Genomic DNA, 25791 nt, shown 5'->3' on the forward strand with positions numbered 1-25791 from the left:
GTGGGGAACGATTACTCCAAAGAGGGAAAGATAGAAGGTCCAAATACTTTGCGAGTGAATGATATAGTGGCTTGTACAGCGGGCAAAAATTTGGTTGCTCGTTTGAAAAGAAAACAGACTGCAAATTTCAATGGTGCTAAAGCGATGAGATTCATTTGGTTATGAATGTAGTAAGCTTTACACTGAACAGAATCTGTATTGCAAACAATTTATTACATTATGATTTCTGAAAAAAACTTAAATTAAGCAAGACAATTGATCTGAATCGGTTCTCAGGAATAAAAATGTTTATTCGGAAAACGAAATCAAAATGAGCCGGGAAAAATGCATCGAAAAAATGTTGGCGAGATTTAGGATGACTGATGCTAAGCCAATAACAACCACTCAAGGTTTAAACAAAAAAAATCGTTCAGAAAGTAGCATAGAACAAGACAATAAGAAAAAAGTAACTATCGAGGACTTGTTGGTTGTCTAAATTACTCAGCTTTACCAAGCAGACCCGGTTTGTTGACAAATTTTGAATACCAAGTTTTGACACAGAGCCGAAGTTGCACTTCGCATACACAAGCAAAAATATGACCGATAACGCTACTGGGAAAAACTGAATGAGAAGAACTTTGAAACTACAAAATTTCTTAAGTGACGCACGCCAATTATGAGATTACATAATTGCTAAGAGACGCAAGCCAATTATGGCGCATTAGGAATACCAGTCAATTTGAAAAAAAAAAACGAAAATTACCAACTAACATGGCTCAATTTATAGAGCGGACGCATTTAACTAGTATACGAAAAAGTTCATTAAAAACATCCCACCCTGCCGAGGTTCGAACCCTCTTACTTTGTGCGTCTCCTTCCCTACCTCTACGCTACAGATCCATGATAACTTGAAGCTAAAAAGCTATTTGTAAAATAATAGTCTGTGTTAATATCATTAGCATTGGCTGTACTTAATAGCTGGTTATTGATCAAAATGGACACTTTCAAAATGAACACATTTTGCCGCAACAATAATTGCAACTTAGATTGGAAAAAAAAGAGAGTTCATACTATAACAAAAGCTTTGCTTGAGTAAATAACAAGTTTTTAACCCGAAAAGAAGCATATATTCTAATTTGATAACGTTTTGTATCGCAAGCATAAAAAAGAAATACGTGTATTATTTTCACGTGCGAACACTGTGAACAAAGTTCTTTCCGAAACAGTCTGGTACCCCGGTTAAAAAAACCTTGTTTGTGGCAAGGGTAAATATTCTATCAGGGAGTTAGTATTAAAGCACGTAATATAATCCATTTAAGTCAAAAAAGTTAATGCTTACTAAGTGCACAGGATTTGATTGAATACAAGGGTAGTCCTGTTGGAGAAAACTCCAGAAGAGGTGAGAAGTAATTGAGACCATGTACATTTCTAGATGGCTCCAGACCCCATACATTTCCGATATCCGCAGATGCGAGTCGCGATAACACATAATCAATATTGCAAAAGGCTTTGTTTACTGAAGACAGTTTATACTGATTGAAGTCTTCTGAGTTTTTGCTCCTCTAAACAAGGCACTAGTTTCTTTTTTTTTTCAATTTCTAAAGTACGTAATATAACGGTAATTTTTTGAGCATTTACTTGCTGTATATCTCCCGGAACAAAAAGAATTTGCCTGGATGAGGAGGCTATCTCTTTTGTGTGAAGTATAAGTTCCACAGATGTCATTGATTCTGAACTAATGTTTCTTCTTCTAAAAGCGACCTACGGTATTTTAAAGAAAACAAAAAAAAGATGCACTCCCGTGCAGCTACAGCGATTATACAATTAACTGGGGCCATACTAGTCTTTTCTAAATGCACCAAAAGAAAATTATAACACAGCGGCCATGGAATTCATAGCAACTCTCGACGACCTCTTTTCTACCTATGGAGACACTTTGAAACACACTACAACGAGCTAATCTCCAGTACTTGGAGAATTTGAAAAGCAAAAATCATCTTGTTTACGGGAGTAATCCCGGTCCCACAGGGTCGAATCCATATTACATACATACATACAAACATCAAAAAATTCGGATTTGTTATAATCCCATGTAAATTCGGTCCAATATACTTCAAAATTAATGTAAATTGGAACTGCCAACCTGATATTCTGACCTGTGCCTGTTAACTGCGGTAACTTCTCCTATCAGCAGCAAAACTTGGTTAAACAATAAGCCCAAAAACGTGTTTCAAAAAGTGTGATCTTTTTTCAAACTCTTCTTGTAAAGCGTCAACTGTTTTCCAAGCGATACACTAACTTTTGAACACTGCTGGCTTTCATACCATCAAGTGATTACAAAAACCAGGCTTTCATACCATCAAGTGATTACAAAAACCAGAAGTTTTTCGAGATATTTTAAGATTTTGATGCAACAATAATACGTATGCTGATATTCAAATCTTATTGAATGAAATATGGAGAACTCTTCATTGGAAAACTCAAAGCAGCGTTAAAATCTTTCTTTCTGGGAGCAAACGAATCGGCCTTGGGATGCTATACATAAATTTTCCGATTAAGAGATCTGATTTTTTCTGTTCTATGCAAATTTGGTAATGTATCTGGCGTCATTGTAAATTTGTTTCTGTTATTTTGTATGTATGGCATTTTATAAGCCCGCGGGTAAACGCCAAGCTACTGAATTTACTACTTTAATAACTCTCCATTAAGAGGTAAATAGTTGATTGAATTGTGTTTTTGTTCCGATTTTCGTAACGAAAGTACCGGAATAATTGTGCTCGGGGTGGGTTTTTTTTCTTCAGACAAATTTCGACTTTTAAACTAGCCATTTTTGACGGAATTTTTTTATATCATTCGAAAAGTATTGTTGTCCTGAGCTCAAATTTGAAAAGATATCTAACCTGGGATCATTTTTCGTAAAGTTATGGGGGTTTAAAAATTGCCATTTTTGCCAATTTGGGAAAATTAACGCGCGATATGGCGTGTGGGGGGATGATTTTCATAAAAAATTTTCCATTTTGTTTTATTACATTTAATTTTATAATGTTATTACTGACCCATAAACCTTAAAAGGCAGTCGGAACATTCAGGGCTTCGCCCTGATACGAGAAGTCTTGTTGAAGTTTAGAATCAATTTTAATATCGGTGAATATCTGGTGTTTTATTTGCTTTCAGATACCAACACAATTGTTTATAATTCCATCGGCCGCGACATTTTCGTATGAGCAATAGGTGCTCCGTGAGGTTTCATTAAAATATCTAATAAAATTTTATCACTAAAACTATCCTGATGACGCTATCATGAGACATACATCCAAAATTGGGGTCAAGTTGTGATTTTGATGAGGTTTAAAAATAATACAAAAACAATAGCAAAAATTTACATCTAAATTGTTGTTGTCTTCCAAAAAACTCAAAATTTCTGATTACCACGAGAAGCCAAATGATTATGAACTTTTCGGCAGTCAGTCATATCAAAGATTTTGGTTCACACTTAAATATTTAAAATTTCGAGTTGCCCTGTCATGCTGTTATTTCGCACAATCTGAAAGACAAAAGTCGGAAATCAGAACAGCCCATTCTATCTCCACTTGCGGGATACACGCTCGAAAATACCATCTCGAGTATAATTGCTATTTGCAATTGGCTCATATTTTCTTGAGAATGTGGCTTTGTTCCTGATAGAGAATTCAATGATTGGGCGCTGAACGTCAGAAAACAAAGCAAGACAATTATCTGACAAGTATAGAGATTTGATTGAAGATGGATATATTATTCAACCAATAGCTTTTGAAGTTTAGTGACGACGGCCCTAGAACCAGTTAGTTTTCTCTATATGGTTGGCTTGATCCCCAACCCATCTCACTCTCTTTACTTCTATCCACATTATACTTTACCTTTCCTTATCTAGAAAATTCCCAGGATTTTTACTGGATAATCTGATGAAGGGACTTCTGACTGTTACCTTGGTTACTATGATATTATTGACCTTCTGAGTATACAAGAAACTAGTATCCTGCTGGCATACCAACTGAACTCACGTCCAAACCTTCTCGTTATAACACAACCACTTGAAAATTATGAAACATCTTGAGCTTCACTCAATTACTGTAATCGCATTACTGGATTTTAATCCAAAGTTATTGTCTAGATTTCTGAAGTTGTTTTTACTTAATTGAAAATTTTTTTGCCTAATTTTGTTGAGTTGATGTGAGTTTCAAGTTGATCCATCTGTAATCGATCAAACACACGCTGTCCAACGAAAATTTCTCCTTACTTTGTTCCCATCCCCGATTTCATGGTTTTCGCGTGTTTGTAGTATTTAGAGACCTGGCCATGGTCCGGTATCTATATCAATTATCCTAATTGTTGTGATAAACTTATTAAATAGTTTCCGGTTTGATATGTCTCAAGCAAAAGCTACTAGATGTGGACCATGCAACAAAACAGTGAAGGACAACGACTCAACTGCTATAGGATGTGAAAAGTGCAGCGCGTGGTTCCATGGGCAATGTGTTGGATTGTCTCCTGATGATGTAGCTACAATGGGCAAAATTCGAGGATGCTTCTGGCTGTGCTCTGGCTGCCTTGAGGGGAACATCTTCACATCCCAAGCTAAGTTTGAACTGATTATTCAAAGACAAGAAAGCTTAATCGAAATTACAAAAAGCATTAAAGAAACTGTTGAAAATGTTGATCCAACCAAGACAACATCATCGAATGTACCGGTTAATAGTCGTATTAATAACAGTCACCGGGCCAACACATGTGAAAACGAGATAATCATCGACGGGGTCTGCGAAGACAACGGACAGTTTACATCCAATATAGAGGCCGAAGAAGCCAAAGTGGCCGAAATTTTTGATCATATAGGCGAAGAAAATCTCAGTATCTGCCAAATGTATAGACTTGGTAAAGCTAATCCCCAACAACGAAGACCGCGTCCTTTACTTGTTCGTCTGTCATCCGAATGGAATGCTAGAAAATGCCTGGCAAAATCTTACAAACTGAAGAATTTCAAAGAAAAGATTTTCATATCGAAGTCCCTGAACCAAGAAGAACAGATTCTGAAACGTAAAATCTTCAAGAAACGGTACGACATGATTAACAATGAAAAAGTTCCACGCGATGAGCTAAAAATTCGTGGTCTGACCCTCGAACGAAATGGTATCAAGATCAATCTTGACTGACTACAATCAAAGTTATGCCTTATCAACGCACAAAGTCTCTTGAGCATAAATCAGCGTCTGAAGTTAATCAATTTTCTTTCTTTACATTCTCCTGATATCGTGTTCATTACTGAAACATGGCTTAAACCAGAAGTTACTGATCCCGAAATTTTTCCAATGAATTCTCCCTATTCGGTTATTGCTCGAAAAGACCGCACTTCTGGAGAACACGGAGGTGTTCTCATTGCTACAAAAAGGAGTTTTGCTCTAAATTATTCAACTCTATCATACGATGCAGATTACTGCATCGGACTTTCAATATATTCGGGTGCAGTTAATCATATTTTCCTCCTTATTTACAACCCCCCCCGCTTCGTCGCAGTTTCGGATACCTGCCAAAATGCTTACTGATTCAATACGTTATTTTAACTCCAAATTGATTAATGGTTCTAGTTCGTACACAATCTTAGGTGACCTAAATCTGCCTGATATCTGTTGGGCATCTTCTGATGGTGGCTGTGATTACTCGAAACTGTTCCTAGAGGTTATTGAGGATCATAGCTTAATGCCCCTTATATATGAACCCACACATCGCTCAGGCAACACTCTTGATATCATTTTAACTTCGCACACAGAATTGTTCACTGCATTTGTAAATGAAGTGCTTTACTCAGACCATTTTCCTTTATTTGCTTTTTTTACCATTCCTGAAGCAGCGCCTACTGTGAGTGGGAATTTTATGAAAACCTCTCTATCTAAATCATCTTTTTCTCATTCGATCTTCAATACTAACATCAGCCCTTGCTTTACCAAACTCATTGTGGAACAAAACTCATGTTATTCCATATCCACCACTAATGATTATGTAGATAGCTGGTACGCTCAGATCAATCATGCAATTCTTTCATCATGCGCACAGAAAACTAAAAGACGCCAGCAACTTCCCTATTATTATTCGTCGCATACAGTTCATTTACTGAATAAGCATCATTCCATATCTAAACGGACAGCCAACACAAATCATTTAGCTTCGATCCAACAAGACCTTAACAATTCAATCGAATTGGATAAAACTTGTCTCCTTGAATCTTTAAGACCAAATTCTACCCGTGATTGCTTTAAATACCTTCGATCTTTTACCAGAAGGAAACTACCAAACCAAATGCACTGGATGAATAGTAAAGCATCCACTTCTATTGAAATAGCCATTCTTTTGAACGATTACTTCTGTTCAGTGTTTCTAGAAAAGCATGAAATTCAAATCTTACAACCCGAAAAACCCACTATTTTTCTATCCGATCTCCATGTCAACCTTAAAAAGGTCGAGAAAGCTCTCAAATTTGCTAAAACTTCTTGTATTACCAACGACCGCCTCCCAACCTTTATTCTTAACTACTGCAGTGAATTAATATCTCCTCTAGTCGTGCAGCTCTTTGTCAAGGTTTTGGAAACTAAAACGTGGCCAGAACTTTGGAAATGTGCGTTTATTACGCCAGTTCTTAAATCTAGTAATCCCGAAAATGTTGAAAATTATCGCCCGATTAGCATATTGCCTCAATTATCGATTGTTCTGGAGAGAATGATCTTCGATTTCATTTATCCTAAAATTCGGGCTAAAGTTACACCTGCTCAACATGGTTTTATGACCAAGCGATCGACTGTTACTCAGCTTCTTGAATACCTAGATCAGATTTATAACGACGTCGAGGCAAAAAGCGAATGTCTTTCTGTGTACTTCGATTTTCGCAAGGCTTTTGATCAAGTTCCTCATCATATACTTATTTTGAAACTTGGTAATTTAGGCTTTGACGTTAGCTTTCTTGAACTTTTTGCTTCCTATCTCACAAACCGCACGCAAAATGTCTTAATTAACAATGAAGCATCTCCAAAAGGCCATGTAACAAGTGGTGTTCCGCAAGGAAGTGTACTCGGCCCTTTACTATTTATACTCTTCATTAATGACATGCCAGCTGTCTTGAAAACCTCTAAATGTTTTCTGTTTGCTGATGACAGCAAACTCTATTCAAAATATGACTTTTCCTTAGTTCAAATAGACATTGATCTATTTATCAATTGGACGCTTGAAAACGAAATGACATTTAATTCTGATAAATGCAAAGTTATTTGTTTTAACTCAACTTCCCCCAAATCTACACTTTGCCTTAATGATTACCCAATTCCGTCAGTTTCATCTATCAAAGATCTCGGAGTAACGATATCTAGTGATTTAAAGTGGGACATCCACATTAAAACCAAACTGGTTGCAGTTAACAAAGCTTTCCATTTCTTGAAACGTTCAATCCCTTATGGAGTATCCATGAGAACCAAATTCAAATATTACCAGCTATGTATTGTGAATATTTTATTATACGGTAGTCAGGTCTGGTTTCCATCTTTAACATATCGCCGCAAACTAGAATTATTTAACAGAAAATGTTTGAAATGGGTAACGGGAGTCAACGACTATACAGAACAACTTAGAAAAACGAATTCCTTGCCAATTTCCTTCACTATAGCTTTACATGATATGTGTTTTCTTAATCGAGTCCTGACTGATCAATTTGATTTCAACCTTTACAGATACATAAATTTTACCTTTGCAGCCAAAGACCTTCGCAATAGCTCACGCCCTAAGCTTTCAACAACCCAGAATTGTCGACTCTTCTTTACAGAGCAATTTTTCTTCTATCGCGTCTGTCGGTATGCCAACATGATTTCAGCAAACAACATAGCCGACATTTTCTCATCGCCTGAAATTTTCAAAGCAAAATTGAAAATCTATCTGAAAAATAGAATTGATATGTTCAACTTAAACAACTCTTGTTCAATGCTACTTTGTTGCCATTGCATAAATTGCCGTTCGTGATGTCTTGTGTACATAATCATACCATTTCTTTTGTTTGATGCCTTTATATTTTAAAGGGAATAAATTCTTTTAGTAGTAGTAGTAGTAGTAGTAGTATATCTTTTTAGGGCGGGGGCTCTTTTGGTATAGCTTTGAATTTGTAGAGCCTTTAATGTTACAAGTCCTGAGCGAACCAGTTTGGCTTCAATCGAACCAGATATCAAATCCTGAAGCGTGACTTTGAGCCACCTGATACCGGTCTTTCAGCCAATGGTACCCAAACGAAACAGTACCCAAACGATACTAAAATTTCGCTTACGATACCCAACAGTCGATGTGGATGTTTTTCTCTGTGGATGTGGATAAAAATCTTAAAACGCATTGAAATGTCGACAAGACAGAAGATGTCAAAACAGAAGGAGGTATCAGACGAAGAAAATGAAGGTTCGTCTCATTTTGCTCAATGCTCCAACACAGATTGCAAAATATGGACACCACTCTGGATACCTAAATCTATGCCCTTGAAATACCTTCAGGATGATTTTCTATGCGGCTTCTGTTCTTCTAAAACTGAAAAGAGGGTCAAAGCACTTGAGTCAGAAGTGGAGGAATTGAAGATGATCAGCCCTGAAAACACAAAAAGCATCTCTGCTCCAGCTAAGCCAACAAGTTACTCGGAAATTCTCAAAAACCTGAAGTCAGAAGAGAGAGCAAGAAAGGAGGGCCTGTAATGTCATAATTTCTGGCTCTAAGGCCGCAGAGAATGGCAAAGAACTAGTGCAAAATATTCTACATGAAACTAAAACAGTTGCTACTGATGGCTTAACCACCAAAAGGATCGGTAAAGTGAATGAAGATGGATTACAAATGCTTCTGGTAACCCTCGGATCAGCAGACGAGCGCAACAATCTTCTCAAAAAAGCAAGACTGCTCAGAGACAAGGAAAAATACAAGAATATCTTCCTGCAGCCTGACCTCACGAAAGACGAAAGAGCACGACAGTACACACTCAGATGTGACCTACGAAAAATCAGAGAAGAAAACCCTGAAAATGAGTACATTATTAGAGCGGGCAAAGTAGTGGAGAAAGAGCGGGCATGACTGAAAGTTGCTTTATGGAATGTCGAAGGCGCAAAAAACACTCTAGACTTTACAAACTCAGAAGAACTTGACTATGACGTACTATTTCTCACTGAGACTTTTTCTATTAAGAACCTTGATATCAACAATTTCGTTACTTACAACATTCTTGCTAAAAAACTAGCCAGAGGACGCCCAAGTGGAGGTATTGCTATTTCCGTCAACAAGAGGATGAGATGCAGGGCTAAAATTTTCTTCCAGTCAGCAAATACACTTGGCGTTACCCTTGGGAACTTGAATGTGCATCTAATTGCTTCTTATTTTTGCCCCAATACTAACTTAGATCTCATCACCACAGACTTGGATAATTGCTTAGAACTTTGCTCAAACCAGAATCTTATTATCATGGGAGGCGATTTCAACTGTCGGGTTGACACTGGGAGCAGAGGTTTATCACTTTTGAAGCATCTGGAACTCTGGGGTTTATACTGTGCAAATGACCTAGGCAACTCCACGTACATCGCCCCAAATGGCAACAGTACAATTGATTTACTTTTCACTAACATAATGTTGCCTCTCTCAACAACAGTCGTGCCAAAGTTTATCACAAAACACCTATTAGTACAACTAAACGTTCCTTTCAGGTACGAAGAAGCGGGTAATAAACCCAATCGCGCGCTAGAAGCTGCCCTTCAGATATCAGCGCGCTAGAAGCTGCCCTTCAGAGTATTCCCACTGATATCAACCGTTGGAATGGTGAAAACATTAATACACATACGGAACTTTTCGTTACCGCCTTCAAAACAGCCGCAGTGTACCCACGGAAACGCATATCGGCACCCTGGTTTGACAAAAAACTGTATGGAGTGCACAAAAAATGTAACATTCGCCCAAATATCACACAGCGACGGAGCGTAGAAAAAGTACCTATTGACGACTGGCAGGCGTCAGTTACCTTAATTCCACTCGTTTTTCACCGTCTCGACCTTGCCAGTTGATTTTCTGGTCTGTCTAGGGCAAAGTAAAAAGTTACTATTTTTAGGCCATCAGTCAAACGACTTTTGATCAGCTTTCGTTTGCATGCGAACACAACCACATAGCTGAGTCTCGGATCCTCAGACTACGTGATTGTCATTAAAAACACGGCTCGAACCACCTATTTCTATATGTTTTTGTGTGACAGTTTTATATTAAATCCATTGGAGATGGATTGACCTTTTCCTTTCTCTATCTACTCATGCTCTGAAATATTAAATAATAACGGTGTTTAATTCAGATCTAGGACATTACAGCAACTGTTATGGCTAGTTTACCCAGTCCCTTCACATATAACAGTCTCTGGGGGACCAAGCCTCCGCTCCCGTGATTTTCTTGAGATAACACTCTTATCTCCTATATTTCGTGTCCCGGGAGGGTTCCGTGGTATTTCTCTTCCCCCCACTGAAGCCTCCGTCTCCACAAATATCCGTCACTAAGGTCCTTATCGTGTGTTATTGCCACGATAAGAGGCTTCGTAATTTTCTCGTCTCGGATACAACCGTTCGTCACAAAATATGGCGTCGTTCTGATTTTTCTCTATTTTATTCAAAATGGCCGTCTTTTTTCTATTTCTCAGAAATGTTCTCCTTCAAATCGAAATTTTAAAAATAAAAATTCCAGAACATTCTGACCCTCCGTCGCAACACTTTTCTGTTCGTAAGGCCTTTAGTCACTTTTTTTTCCGTCGCGGGAAGGTTATACTGTGTCATCCGGCGGAATGGCACATACTCCCCGGACAAGTCTCCATCAATGTCCCTATTGATCGCACAACACCGGGTTATCGTCAAGTAGGTATCCAGTTTTCTGTAACCAATCTTACAAATCGCATAAGAAAATGAAATTTATCTACTCCACCTCAACTCACTACATGTTCACAAATGGCATCGTACTACATCTCACTGCCTTTCAACATTTTCACAAAAGTTGCACCATGAGGAGTGTCCTAGATAAAATTTCCTTTCTGACTACTCACGTCATCTCGCCATAAAACTTCTTTTCGCTTCTGATTAAAAAGTGGGACGTGGCACGGCCACGCACCCGTTAAAATTAACTTAACTTCACTCACCAAGTATAATTAGTCATTTATGCGGTCCTTTCAATATTAAAACTAAGAAACTCTGTGGCTAGGAAAGTTATTGAGTTACCCACCCTTCTCGAGCGAGTTTACTCAAACTTACCATGTCGCCACACAGTGAATTTGTGTCTTACACAGGTTAAAAACTTCAGTCGGGAATAAATAGGTAAATATACTCACCTATGCTCCTTATATACATACATAGATAGTAGTAACTAAAATCAACAATTTCAACAATTTTAACAATTGCAACAATTTTCAAAGTTTGGTCTGACCAAACTAAATCAAAACAAAAAGTTTTACAAGTTCAATAATCAAAACTTGGTTGATTTGTTCAAGTTTTTACACACAAAGACAATCAAGTTTTTTCTCCTTCTCTTCTCTTCCTCCGTCATCTTCATTCCATCATTTCTCCATCCTGATGTTCAGCGTCACTGTCTTCCAGAACTTTCTCTAACATGTCCAGAGAGTTGCGGGCCGTGCCCCAACCCTCCTGCTCCAACAGCCTCGGTTTGCAACAAGGTAGTAAGTCCACATTCACCTTCTGCTCCCGGTTCCTGCAAAAGCTGTTGTGAAGACACAGGCTCACGTTTCGTTCTAGGTCAGCTCTTAAGACCTCTTTCTTTTCATCTTCAGTAACACAAGGCGCTCCAGCTACTCGCTTCACCGCAGTGGTGACCGCGTTTCTATGCGTCAGGAAAGCTCTCTTATAGGCTCCTGGTCCTATGTCTAGCTGGAAAGATTGATAGGCTTCCGTGTTCCTTGACATGTGACGCTTCGCGCGTTCATACATCCAAGATGTCATCACTGCACGGAACCAAGGCATCAATCTTTGCCTTGACCATATTCTTTCAATGGCTTTAGGTATTCTCAGAACCTTGCAAGTGGTTCTGAAAAGATCCAATTCACTACTCATTTTCACGTTGCTCAGCTGTTCAGGAGTCGGCACGGCCGTCTCCTGCTCATTTGTGTCCGCATAAGCCTCCAACCATCTCACTGCTAGCATGGCGCTAACCACCACGATTGACACTGGTTGATTCTGATCGGGCAACCCCGTGGAGTACAACTCCTCCACGTCCCAAATTAGGATCAGGTTCCCACGTTTGGGGTACCACAACGTCTGCGCTAAGCAGTGGCAAGGATATTCCCCGTGGGTTCTCACTATGTTCCTTCGGGTTCGATACCCTGAGGCTCCCAGCAACGGTTCCACTTCCATCAGGATTCTATGTAGATCGTCTTTCTCTTCTATGGTGGGGAATTCAGTGGGTAACGCTCCACTCGCTTTCTGCTTCTGGAACTCACTCACGTTGCCTTCGTTCAGTATCATGAACTCTTCACCCACAACGTCTTGCAACTCGCCTTCGGATCTCTTCGGGACTGCCCGAAAGATCTTTGCCAACAAGTCATATGACCTCTCTGACATTCTGGCCAACCTCACGCATTTTGGCACAGAGAAAAGCTGGTCAACCAACACCTGTTGCGTCCTCGCATCCATCACCACCATGTGCGTAGGATACTTGCTATTGCAGTATGGCGCGGAGCTTGAACCCACCATATATTTTGAACCAGTAGGTCTGTGATAGGCTTCACTATCCCTCAGATTCATTTCATTCTCTAGGGCTTCTCGCCAGCCTCCAATCTTTTGCTCTGTCTGTAATGCTCCAGGGAATATCTCCACGCTGAGGGACGTCACTAGCTCATGGGCACGCTCCAAGCGCTCGAGCGATTCTATCGAACTCGTCATGCTATAAAATCCCAAGGCTGTGATCAGGTTTACGTCCGTCACCCCATGGCAGTCTGCGACCAATTCCATGGCACTCTTATCTGACATGCTTAATCTTCCATACAATCGTGCCAGTTGTCGATGCTGCTCGCTCAGCGTAATCAGGCAGTGTCCCACGTTACAAACATGTCCTTCCATCCCACTGTGTTGAGCCAAGCATGTGCCTTGCTTCAACCAATCACTCGATGTACCTTCCTCGGACAGCTCCGTGGACGGGTTGCTCTTCTTCTTCATCAATCTCATGCTCAGCAGGTGATGTATCATGGCCAGATCATGTAAACTCGCATCATCATCCCTTTCCAATATGACATCCGCGGTCATGTCCCAGATTAAGCCTGCGTTAGGATGGGGACACCAGGAAGGCTTCATGAGTTCCCACATCACCACTAGACTGGTTTTCAAGGGACCGTCCCAAGAACCACAATCAAAACTCACTTGCCCTTTTAGCTCGGGAATCGAGGGTTCGACTACTCGTTCCTCCAAAATAATTCCCAGCTTGGGTTGTTCCACCATCAGCATTCCGATCTCCTTAATTCGTTCAACCCAGAAGTTGAGCACTGTGACTTGCTCGTAGTCGAAGTATGCTTCCCTGGCTTCTTCGTTCACGAAGGGATTATACGCCATCCCTGGTATGCCAGACACGTATTGGAACGACTTCAGTCTCCCTAGGGTTGCAAACTCTTTTTGTCCTCTGACCGCTTCAATCAAGTCTCGACTCACTTTCAATTCTTTGTTGGAGTATCTTCTCACCTCTTCCAACTTGCGATAGCTTTCCATATCATTCGACTCCTTGCTTGGCACGGTCAATGGCATGTCCTGATATAGCTCTAGGAGTGCCCTAAGGAAGTTCCTTTCGCAATCAACTCCCTTTTCCCGAATGATCTTTATACATTCTCCCAACACAGGAGTGGGGATGCGATCCACCACAAACCTGACAAAGCAAAGGGCATCCTTCCGTTTAGCCCATGCTATCGCTGAATCGTCTTTTGAGATCAATGTTCGTAAAGCTTCCATCAATTCTAGCTCCTGTTCTCGTGATTTCGAGTCGTTGCTGGCTTCATACTCCGCCCTTTTGATGCCCATCAAGCACCAAGCCAGTCGTACTTGCAGATCAGTTCTCACGCAAGGATGAGCCAGGTATGCTGCTACAGTCGCAGGTGCATTCATCGTCTCATCAAAGTATTTCTGGAGGGCCGCCCTCCAAGAAATCTCTAGCAACTTTTCTAATCCAATTTCGTTCGCTTCTGATGACATTACTGTCCCATATTCTTTTCGATTGAAGTTGGAGTTCTCCGTAAGCCCCTTCAAGTATTCTTGCATGGCTCGCTTCTCGTTCCAAGCCATCAGGTGCCCTCTCGCGGAGTTCCTCGCTTTCAACATTTCCACATAACCCCCTGCCGGATCTCCCATGTGGACCGATTCCGGCACAGTTATTCGACTGTACTCGACCACGTCGAGTTGTCCTTCCAGTTTCAACTTGGCCATGTTGATTCGCGAGGGCCTGTAATCTTCAAGTCCTCCAGATCCACATTGACTGATTACTTCCATTTCTAACTTGGTGTCTGCCAGGGTTCGCGCCGTCTTCTTCGACCTTGTGGCGGTCACGGTCAGACCTGCCAAGAGCATAGGGGGTATCAGATTCTCTTTTTCTCCCCCTGTCAGCGTTGTAGTATCTCCCTGCCCGCTCTCGCCTGAGCGACCTGCGCTCGCTAAAGAGGTCACCACTGCGTTGGCTCTTGACTTCACCACTTTCGGGTTCATGGCTCGACTTCCTGTCTTCCCTTTTAGTCGCTTCAGCCCTTTCCTGGCTCGTCTGACAGGTAATTTCTTTGCAACATGCTGATCATCGGCACTGTCTTCTGTTACTGACTCGGTCAGCACATCCGACTCCATGGAGCTCACTATTTTCTCCAGGACCTCACGCATGATGGGTTGGTTCAATCCCACCTTCATTATGGACTGCGTCCCATATCGCCTTATCACGTCCCAAGATTTCTCCATGAAGTTTACTCGACTCCAGATTGCTCCTGTCTTGCCTTCCAACTCCATTTGATATCTTTCCCATTCTTCTTCTGGTAATGTGCTGAGGAACGATATCTTCATAGACTCTTCGATTTTCCTCCTCCTTGGCGATTCATAAAGCAGCTTCTGTGGATCCCTGCTTCGGCACTCTCTAGCCTGGCTTATTGGGTCTATCGGAGATAGATCGGCTGACGCCTCCTTTGTAGGAGACATGAAGGACGATGGTGCCATCAACAATAGACTCCCATCGACTTCCCCATCGTCATCTTCGCTGAACCGGTACTCTAGCAAGTCCCTTTCCAACGCTCCTAGATCGGTCTCTCCCGATTTCTCCGTCTTGCTTCCGGTCCCTTCATCGTTATCGTCCTGATCCATCAATTCATCGTCGTCCGCATCAGGTTTCGGCCTAGGTCCCGAGGGTCCTTGTCGTGCGTCTGCGCCCGAATCCGGCCGAGCCGGTACGGCCATGTCTCCTGCATGATAAAACAACTCATCATCGACCAGGAACTCTACTAACTCCTCACCATGTGGGGCCAGGTCCTCTATCGTTACATATGAGCCACCTCTGCTCTCACTTGCCACCTCCAGCATCACCACCTTCGCTTCTCCTGACCACTTCAGTCTTGATAAGTCGTCCGCGGAAGAATACACTTCATTCCACGTTTCAGCCGAGACCTCTGGTCTCCTGGAGGGTAGTGCTTTGATCTTCTTCCTGCTCCAGGCATCAGGAAATGAGAAGTCGAACGTGTGCGCGGCAGCGACGTTCCAGCTGATGAAGCGCGGCTCCATCCCTCCACTCCACTTCTGCATTCTCTTCTCCGCGTCACGAGCCGCTCCGATACGAGGGGCAATGATGGGAGATGTGACTCCCAACAACATCCTCCTTATCGGTGGATATCGATGGCATTGGTCCGGCAGCGGCCTGGACCCAGGAAGCCATGTCTGTTGATTCTCTTTTGCATGGGCATAGGCTCCCGGCAATTGAGGTACTCCCACAGCCTCTCCTGTATCTTTCACCACTGGTCTCAGATTCCAGAGTTTTGGGTTGAACTGGATGTGGGACAGATCCTCACGACCCATTCGGCATTTGAAGTGGTTGTTGAAATCCATCAACACCCAACCTGGCTCTGCTATTCTTCCGAACAGCCTATCATCGCTAGCCAGCTTTCTCAGTTCACTCTGCTCTACCCAATTCAGCACTGAACAATCCACTACTGAGACCAGGTTGACGTACAACACTGAATTCCTGTACGCTTTAACTTGTACATCCGGGAACGCAAAGGACATCACCGGTCCATAAACCACTGTGACGAATTCCCTTAGAACGTGGACCAGAGCCAACGGATCAATCCGCATCATAACAGCTAAGTCTGTTAATAAGGGCATGCCACAATACTGTTTGCACTCGCTTGCGTTCGTCGCCACTTTGTCCTCTCCTGTTACGCTTCTGTTCTGTTGCAGGAGGTATTGAAGTAGGAGAGTCCTCCAGTCTTTCATCTTCCTGAGCGAGGCGGTTTCCAACTGTGCATTGAACTCACGACTGGGTCCCTGCAGTTGTTCAGGGTAACGCAATAGCACAAGCAGGTCTCCCAGCCGACCATAGGTCATGGCAATCAGGGTCAAGAGTCCATCCAACCTCAAATCGGCCAACGCTTGGGTAAAGAGGTTTGCCGGTCCTTTCACAAAGTTTTCATGACCAAATGTCACGTATAAGGCTAACACCAGGCCAATCGACAACTTCCTGATGTCTTTGACAAAACTTGCGATCAGGTTCCTAGATGCCCTCGGGTAGCACGTCGATAGGAAAGATGGCGTCCATCCCACTCCCATTCCGCCCAAGATAGCATCCGATCGTTCGTACTGTGCTTTCGTGGCCAGCACGTCCGCTTGGAACTTGTCCAGCGACATCGTATTCACGTCTTGCATCAGCTTCAACATCTTGCCTCCAGCCAACTCCCGGGCATCAAGTAGACTCTTCAAATACGCGTGTATCTCTTTAATTATTGCCGGCGCATGCTCAAACGCGTCTTCACCCAAGGTGCACAGCCTCGGTGACAGATACAACCATATGTTGTTGTGTGGCTTCGTACGCAAAGCCATTGCCATGAGGTCCTCTTCTGCTGACGTCATGTTCTTCCTGATCATCCTTCCCTGCTCGTTCTCTTTATGATCCATCTGCCTGAACCAGAGATCATCAGCCACCTGTTGTACTAACAGATGATCGTCACCTACCCCTGGTCTTAGCTTCAATAATCTTGCGAAGTTGGACAGCTCCAACCCCAGAACTTCGTCTAGCACCAACCGAGTTGTGCTACAATCTCTGAGTCCCTGTATGGCATTCGAGATGTCAGACCAAACAGCGGGGAGCTCAGATCGGTGCGGATAATAATTGTCCGGGTCCACCACTCTGTTTGGGGCAGGAATTATCACGTTATATATCCCCTCCGCTATCGTCGTGACCATCGTGTACACAAATTGAAGGGGTTCAGGCAACGCAGCGTAGCCTGGTGACAATACAAAGATCACCTTCACCACATTCATGGTGAACCGTTGTCTTGCTGCTGCCTCTACCTCGGCCATCGCCGAGAGCAGTGTCATGATCGCTTCCCCTATAACTTCGTTACTCGGGATCGATCCATCCGTCAGACGTGACAATAGGCCTCTGCTTTGTAGATGATCATTCGCGCCTGCAACCACTATCACCTGCGGCTCCATGCTGACCACTCTCCGTACACTTATCATCATGCCTATCGCCTGTCCCCAGTCCAGCTTAGGCGCCGTTAAGAAAATCACATCAGGCCAGAATAGAGAACGGGGTGTATAGAGATAATCGGAGCCGGCCACAACCAGATACTTGGCAGCCTTCATGTCCAAGGGATCATACGCTGCAAAAAGGCCATCACCTACTGGGGCCTTCAGATTCCCATATCTCTTGTCGTCTCCAAACACTGTTGTGGTTCGGGGATAATCCCTAGAATACTCGCCCGGCGTCTGACCGGGTGGCTTAGAGAATTGTCTAAACATCTTGTGATGCTTGTTGCTGGGTTTGTTCTCCGTCTGAAACTTGCCTTTGCGCACTGGTGGTGTCCTTTCCCGTGCCCTATCTCGAACGTCGGTGAGCGACCGGGTGTTTAGAGGTCCAAAGGTGTTGTCATGAGGCAATCCATCCAAGTCCGCATGTCGGAGTGAGGTCGAGGAGCTGAATTTCTCCTGCTCTGCTAGCAGCCAATCCACGCCCGGTATCCGATAAAGTCGCGACACTGTGGGACTTTCACCGCCAGTCATTCTCATCACATCTTCCCGACACGTCAGGGTATTCATGTTCAACTTCGCCGACATGTCCGTCTTATACTGACCCCAATGGCTAGGATCTGAACTATTCCAAAGCAACCTGCTGCCGGATTCAATTCCCTCCGCTGGCACGGTGCTTGTCGACGATCCTGCCGTCGAAGCAGGATTCGTCGTGGCAGGCGAATCATTCCTCCTAGACGCGGTCTGGGAGTTGTTTCTATTACTCTGTTCCACCGATCTGCCGAGTCGGCTTCCAATCGATTGCGGCCTGGGAGGAGGGGCAGTCCCCAGCCTGTCTCTCACATTTGAGCTCGGAGCGACGGTTACGGCTCCAACCGTCTCCGTTGCCAAGGGCCCTAGGCGGTTGGCGAGGGATTCGGGCACGGTTGCCCTTACTCTACTCCCTCCGGTCGAATTGGTCCGAGCCAAAGAACCGGTCGCCCTTAATTCTTGCTCCACTTCTCTCAACTGCGTTTGAAACACATCGTTGATCCAATGTCTCCCTCGTTGGCTATTGAAGTGCACTCCATCTCTGGTGAGCTCGATGTGATCAGTCATACGTAGCATGTTTTCAAGATCCAGGAGTCGCAACTCGCCAGGATTGTTCCTCACCAGATTGCGGGTCATTTCATTCCACCGCGTTACGTTGCCATTCATAAAATCCGCAGCTGTAGTACCCACCAAAGGATTTGGCGGTATCGTACACAGGATCACGAGCTTGGGTCTATACTTTTCCTTCAATTCATTCAACAGACACACCAACAGAGGTTCCCACTTGTTTTCTGGGGTTACGGGGGCTCTCGAGACGTCATTAGTCCCCAGCATTATTATCAATGTATCCAGACGATCCTCGCCCTGGAACTCCATCATTTTGATCACTTGAGCCACTGAGGCTCCTCCAAAGGACAGAGTGGTAGTCTGGCCATAGACGGAGATCTCATTCAGATCTCTCACCAGACTGTCTCCAATGATCAAATGGCGACTCCCTGGGGGAATCACTTGGTCGCTCGTGGCGGGGTTCCAGCTCATGTCGTTCAAGCAGGCTCGAGGATGCTCGGCTGGCACTTGCGTGAACTGATGACGTGTCATCAGGTTCTTCCTGATATCTACCACGCGAGACTTCTTGAAGACTCCACCAGGCGCAGAGCACGCTATCGTGCGGGTTGCCCGCTCAGAGCCATCTGATGAATGATCACGACGCTGGGAAGGAACGATCCTAGCCAGTGTCCGTTCAGTGCCTCTGTTGATCTCATCCATCGCGGCTCTGGCCACTTGGTTAAATGATTCCTGAAATTGAGGAGCTAGATAGGTATCAGAAGGGTCTGGTATCGTGAACCTCTGACTCGAAGCAGACGGTCGTGTCTGCTGAGGAGCCTCGTGCCCCTTTGATGCATGCAAATCCAGAACCTCAGGTCCTCTCGATGCGCACAGCTCCTGCGCGGTTGTCCTGGGGCGTGTGTCGTTAGATCCCTCCGAGGACCTCATGCTCGCCAGGATTTCCGGTGACACTTGGCTCACCTTCGCCATATACAGCTCCTTCAGGTGCTTTATCTCATCCTCCTTGTAGGCCACCTGCAGATCTTCGAATTTCTTTTTCCATTCGTCTCTCTCCCGAGCTATGGTCCTGTACTCCTGAAGTTTGGCACACAGCTCACTCTGGTCCCTCTCCTTCTTCTCCAGTGTTTCAATCGTTTCCGACGTCTGGATCTCTATCTCGCTCACTCTCACTCTCTTCAGGGGAGGAGCAGCTGTTGGAGAGTCGACCGAGTGTGACGGGCCTGGCCCATCACGCTGTCTCTTCGCTCCGATTAATGGCTGCGCAGGTTGGACAGGTAAGGGCATCTCACCTAGCCGGTGGTCCCTTTGCTCGCCTAGTCCCGGCTCACGAGCCAGGTCGTGGCCGGACATTTCTCCGCGCCTCCATCTCATCAATCGGTTTCGGCCTCTCTCGGCGGTCCCGGACTCACCGAAGGCCAACATCAACACTACTTCCGTAGGGCGATTCCCTCGACCCTCTCTTCCCAGTGCATTGAGGAGTGCGACCACAAACATCGCCAACCCCGGGTCTTCTCGTGTGAAGTCACAATCGATCAGCCGCTGATAGATCTCGTCTAGAGTCGCTCCTAGACTCGCTGAGAGGAATTCCATGAGTTCGTTAGTATCTCCCATTTCTTTTCGTGTTGATTCTTCGTGTAATCTCTTCTGATTCAGTGTCAGTAAACAATTTCCGATCAATCAAGATCTAAAAGACAGGTCGCGACTTAGAACCATCATTTTAAGATGCAACATCAATCAATTCTCTAAAACTCTCCATTGAAATTCTCTTTTTCAATTCTGATTTAAAATTTTAGCACCAAGGTGGATCGTCCACCTTTACTTTTGTCAGAGTAGCATGAATGTACGCTGTCACCTTGATGACCTGGGGTGCCCCAGGTCTTTTATGACACTAACATAAAACATAACATCACAATAACATAACATAAACATCACATAAAAACCTAATCCCTAATACTGTACCTAAGACCTAACCTAATCTAAAACTTGACTCTAATTCTTATCGAGCAACTTAATAAAAACCACTTATCGCCGAGCGCAATTCTTAGCATATGCTCAGATAGTATTTTTTATGTAAGTAAACCTCTATGTCAGTCTCTGAAAATATCACATGCACAAGAGCGTACAACTCTCTCGGATGTAGCTTTCCCCTATTAGGATCGTACACTGGCAACGAGAGAGAGGTCACACCTCTCTCAACCAGGAAATCCCTAAGTCGAGTCAAGGCCAACACCAAGCTCTCCGGATTCACGTGTTGCCTATCAGTAGCTTTCGTAACCAAAAAACACAAATATTTCCCTGGTATCTGTGATGCAACAGGGGGCAACGCTATCACTCCTCCTACACCCGGCCTCTGTTTCCACAAAAACTCGATATTCTTGTACTCCCTTTTAAAGTCGGCCGCTAGTGCTGTTTTGAAGCTTACGTCCGCAGTTATCGCTATGGCGCATGTGCGTTCCGTGAGTATGAAATCGCTGTCCGTTATCACGATATTGTTCGAATAATGGTTCGGGAGATCAAAATACGATTCAAAGATTCGTCCAAAAGGTGGTTCTTTAGCATTCTCGCCCTCTGTCTCTAGTTCTCCGGTTTCCCTTGCCGATTTTAATTTTTTTATCATGAGATTTTCGGTGTGGGTGAGTCCTACCCCCACTCCCCGGACAAAAATATCCATCGACGTCCCCGTCGATCGCCCAAAGTCTAGGAGACCGAGGTTGGATTGTGGAACACGTAGAGGACCATCTGGGGCGACCCAGTTGGACTCGGTATTGTCATGACTGATGTATCTGACGCCATCTCTGTCGACGTCCTGAATCGTCAGGATCGTCTCTTTTGGATCTGTCGGCAGATCGTGGAGCCATTCGAGCACGCGCAAGTTTGTTAGTTCTTGCTCATGAGTCTGTTCCGCTTCTGGTTCGAACTCCACTTCCGGTTCTGATCGATCGTCGATCCAATCTTGATCCATATCGTTCACAAGGTCGATTTCTTTTAGGATTGCTACTTCGTCCAGCCCCACCAGCGAGTCTATGACATCACTCACTACTATCCGGTCTACAACGAAGTCCTCGCCATACGGATTGTATTTCTTCTGGTTTTTTCCCCTCTTACTTTGGCGTGTCTCCATAGTGAGCGGAAAGTCAGGCTGTATTCCTTTGTCAATTTCGGTTTGTTCTGGGCAATCCCAGTCTTCTTCGGCATATGGTAGAGTTTCATCGTCCACCTCTACTCGCTCAGTCAACTCGAGATCCAGTGGTAGATCACAATTGTCCACCATCTCATTCCCGTCGTTCTTGTCGCGAGTACCCCTTTCATTCACTTCACAAGCAGGATCCACTATTAAATAGTCTCCCTCTTGCATGTCCGCTGGGATGCACCAATCCTCGGACGAGGCGTTGTGTGGTTTGATATTCTCGTAATGAGCCGCTCTTCCGGTGCTCAGCCGATAAAAACGACCTCCTTGATGCACCTCTGTTATCTGAAATGGACCACGCCATTTCTTTAATAGTTTCTTGGTTCCTTTTGGTGGAACCACTTCCTGGAACACCCAGACGTAATCGCCAACTGAGTAGGCTTTTGCATCGGCTGTTCTTTTATCAAACCTCCTTTTTTGTCTAATTTGCGCCTGTTGCGTATTCCTCCTGCATAAGTCATTGAGGTCCTGTTGTCTTCTAATAACGTCCCGCACGTACGTTTGCGGTGCTGTCCTCTTCCCTTCATATTCAGGGTAGAAGAACGTTAACGGGAGTGCTTTTTCATGACCCGTGAGCATCATATGCGGACTTATTCCCGTGGTGGAATGCTCCGTGCTGTTGTAAGCACCCATCACTTGCGGTAAGTGCTTGTCCCAGTCATCCATGTAGCGTGAGCAGTAGACTCTCAACATGGATACCAGTGTGCGATTCTGCCTCTCGACTAGGCCATTCGTTTGCGGGTGATAAGTGGTCGAGTGGGCCTGCGCTACCTGCGACCTTTTCATTAACTCTTTCGTGAGATCACCTACGAATGCTTTGCCATTGTCAGATTGGAACGTGATGGGGCAGCCATGCCTTGCTATCCACACGTTTATCAAATGATCGCACGTTTCTTCTGCCGATGCTGTCATGCAGGGTGCCGCCTCCGCATACTTCGTAAAATGGTCGATCATTACCAGCACCTGATTATAGCCCGTTGCTGTCATGCAGATTTTCTGGTGATCAATTTGCACCACTTCGTTGAAACCTGACGGTTCTATTGACTGTAGGGGGAACCTTAGTTTCCTGGGATCCTTTGCCTGTTGACAAGACAGGCATGCGGCTATCCATTTCTCACAAGCCTTCTTCAACCCCGGCCATTCGAATCGTTTTTGTATCCTGTTATACACTTTGTCCACGCCTTGATGTCCCATCTGATCATGTGAGCGAAAGAGCAACTCAGTCTGGTACAACTGTGGTAACACTATTGAGTTGTATTTATAAAGGACCTTGTCCTCCTCCTTGCGCTTACAGGCTACGATTCCGTCCTTATTCAGGTACAACAAGTCTTTTCTCTTCAGGTAAAACTGCTTCAGGATTTTGTAGCTGTCTTCTTCCAAGTCTCCCTTGTCAGGTGCTCCATTCTCGATCCATCTTTTCAGACTGCTCGTCATTCTATCATTTCGTTGAGCCCTCAGGAGATCCGACAGCCTGTACCTGGCTTTCAAATACGTCTTCACCACGTTCATTTGCCCACTCATTATCTCCGGAGCATGAGCATCGTCCATCAACTTGACACACCATATCTTTTTCAAAGGCGTCGCTTCTTGCACAGATGGTTCCAGATTGGTACGGACGACCATACCATGTGGCAGCAATCTGGTTGGGCGTTTTGAAACTGCTATCAGTTCGAGCTCGTCTGCGGCATTGTCTACCACAGTGCCCTCTTCATCTGAGGTGTATCTGTCCCTGTCTGGATCCTGATGTATTTCCCGGTCCAGCCCACGCTGCTTCCAGTCTACCAATAAGGAGTGGATCGCAATCTCTGACACATCGGAATTGGAAGTTGTTTCAGACGTGTTGTCCCAGGACTGGGGTCTCGAGTCACCACTTGAAACGACTGATTCCTCAACATCATATTCCAAGTTGTCTGAGATGTTTCTTGACTCCCCGGACAAAACTCTGTCCATCGGTCGCTTTGAACCCGACTCCCCAGACAAAATTCTGCCCCTAGGTGGTCTAGTCAACCTCTCCCCGGACAAGTCGTCCTGCACGGGCTCAAAGATGTCTGACTCATCAGAGGAGACGTCCTTGACTGGCTCGAAGGTGTCAGACTCCCCGGACATTGTCTCGTCCATGGACGAACAATCTGGGCTTGGCTCGTATTCCTCTTTTGCATCCGTGAAGTGCACTCTCCTCGTGAAGCTAGATTTCGATCTGATCCTGACTTCCTCAGTAGCTTGGTTTTGATTCGATGTTCCATATTCAGTGAACGAAGTTCTCAACAATACTTCTTTCGGCATCGAGGTCACCAGCTGGTTGACGATCGACCTGCAATCCCGTTCAACGCCTCGGCTGCGAATGGACACTGGCCTCTTCTCCGTTCTCAAGGTGACAGTCAACCTCTGCATGGTTTCCCTCCATTCACGATCATGCCTATCCACTTCCCTATCCAACAAGTCACGGAGTTTTCCCATGACGTCCGGCGCCACGTTCACCGTCTTATTCAATAAAGCGATGCTGTTTATACCCAGCCTGGTCAGTTCTTGCTGTACCAAGTTGGATCGGACTAGCAGATCCAACGGAACGGGTTCGCCTCTGGCTAAAAGCTTTATCTCCGCAGCCGTCTCCACTGGAAGGTCAGGGTGTCCAGGTATAGGATGTCCCGATTTGTCTAACCACCTAGTAAGTGGCAGCTCATCATAGGTTTCTTTGTCCAGAAAGGAAAACCCGTCTTTGATCTCTGATTGGTTAACTTGCTTCTCTTCGAGGCGCTCATAAAATTCTGTCTTTTTGCTGAGGCTATCTGCGTTCTGGTGCTTGTCACGGGTACGGTGCTCTATGATCATGTGGTATCCATCCAAGCGCACGATCCAACGACCAATGTAGCTCTGGTCCATCGAATAGGTTTTCAGCCAGGCAAGGGCACGATTGTCCACACGCAACTTGAAGGGAGCACTCCCCAAGTAGGCCCTGTACTTTTCCACAAACGTGATCACAGCAAACATCTCCGCTTTTGGTGCGCCGTACTTCATCTCAGTGTCACTCAGGACTTTACTTCCATAAGCTATCGGACGAAGAACCGTTCTCCCGTTCCACTCCTGCTCTTGGTGAAGTATGCCTGATATCGCAACCACTGATGCATCCGTGTCCAGCACGAACATCCCCTTCTCCGTTGGCATGCCGAGGACCGGTGCCTCGCAAAGTTCGCGTTTGATGTTTTCAAATGAGACTTGTGCCTCATCAGTCCAGGTGAACTTTTTGCCCTTATTTCTCATCAACTTCTGCATGGGGTATATTTTGTCAGCATACCCCTTGATGAACTCGCGATAATAATTGGCGAATCCCAGAAAACTCATCAACTGTGTATCTGTTTTAGGTGCCTTCCAGGTCAGCACCGCTTCAACCGCTTCGGGATCTGGTCTCACTCCATGTTTGTCAACCAGGCGGCCCAGATACTTTATGGAATCTTTGAGGATTTCGCACTTAGAGGGTTTGCATTTCAGACCCGCCTGCTTCATGCAAGAAAACACCTCTTCCAACCTTTCGATGTGGTCTTCCAAGGTTGGTGTCGCGATCACTACATCATCGACATAACACATGATGAGATTCCCATACTTCTTAGTAACGCTCGTGAGTGCCTGAGTCATCAGTCGCTGGAATGTGGCTGTCGCGTTGCACAATCCGAATGGCATCCTCTTCCACTGGAACAGTCCCAGCTCACAAGCGAAACCTGTTTTCTCTCGATCTTGCTTTCTGAGCGGCACTTGCCAGAATGCTGAGCC

General features: G+C 44.5%; 1 protein-coding gene across 2 annotated transcripts in view; it reads left to right on the forward strand.

Annotated features, from left to right (window-relative positions):
* Positions 1-4345: 4345 nt before the first annotated feature.
* The window catches only part of LOC134842978 (guanine nucleotide exchange factor subunit RIC1-like), a 300792-nt gene continuing 279346 nt past the window's right edge, over positions 4346-25791 (forward strand). For both annotated transcript variants that reach the window (XM_063859535.1, XM_063859546.1), the window contains exon 1: positions 4346-4367. The gene's annotated coding sequence lies outside the window, so the exon portion shown is untranslated. The remainder of the gene's footprint in view (positions 4368-25791) is intronic.

This window comes from Symsagittifera roscoffensis, chromosome 1 (assembly GCF_963678635.1).
Source record: "Symsagittifera roscoffensis chromosome 1, txSymRosc1.1, whole genome shotgun sequence".
Classification (NCBI taxonomy): Eukaryota; Metazoa; Xenacoelomorpha; order Acoela; family Convolutidae; genus Symsagittifera; species Symsagittifera roscoffensis.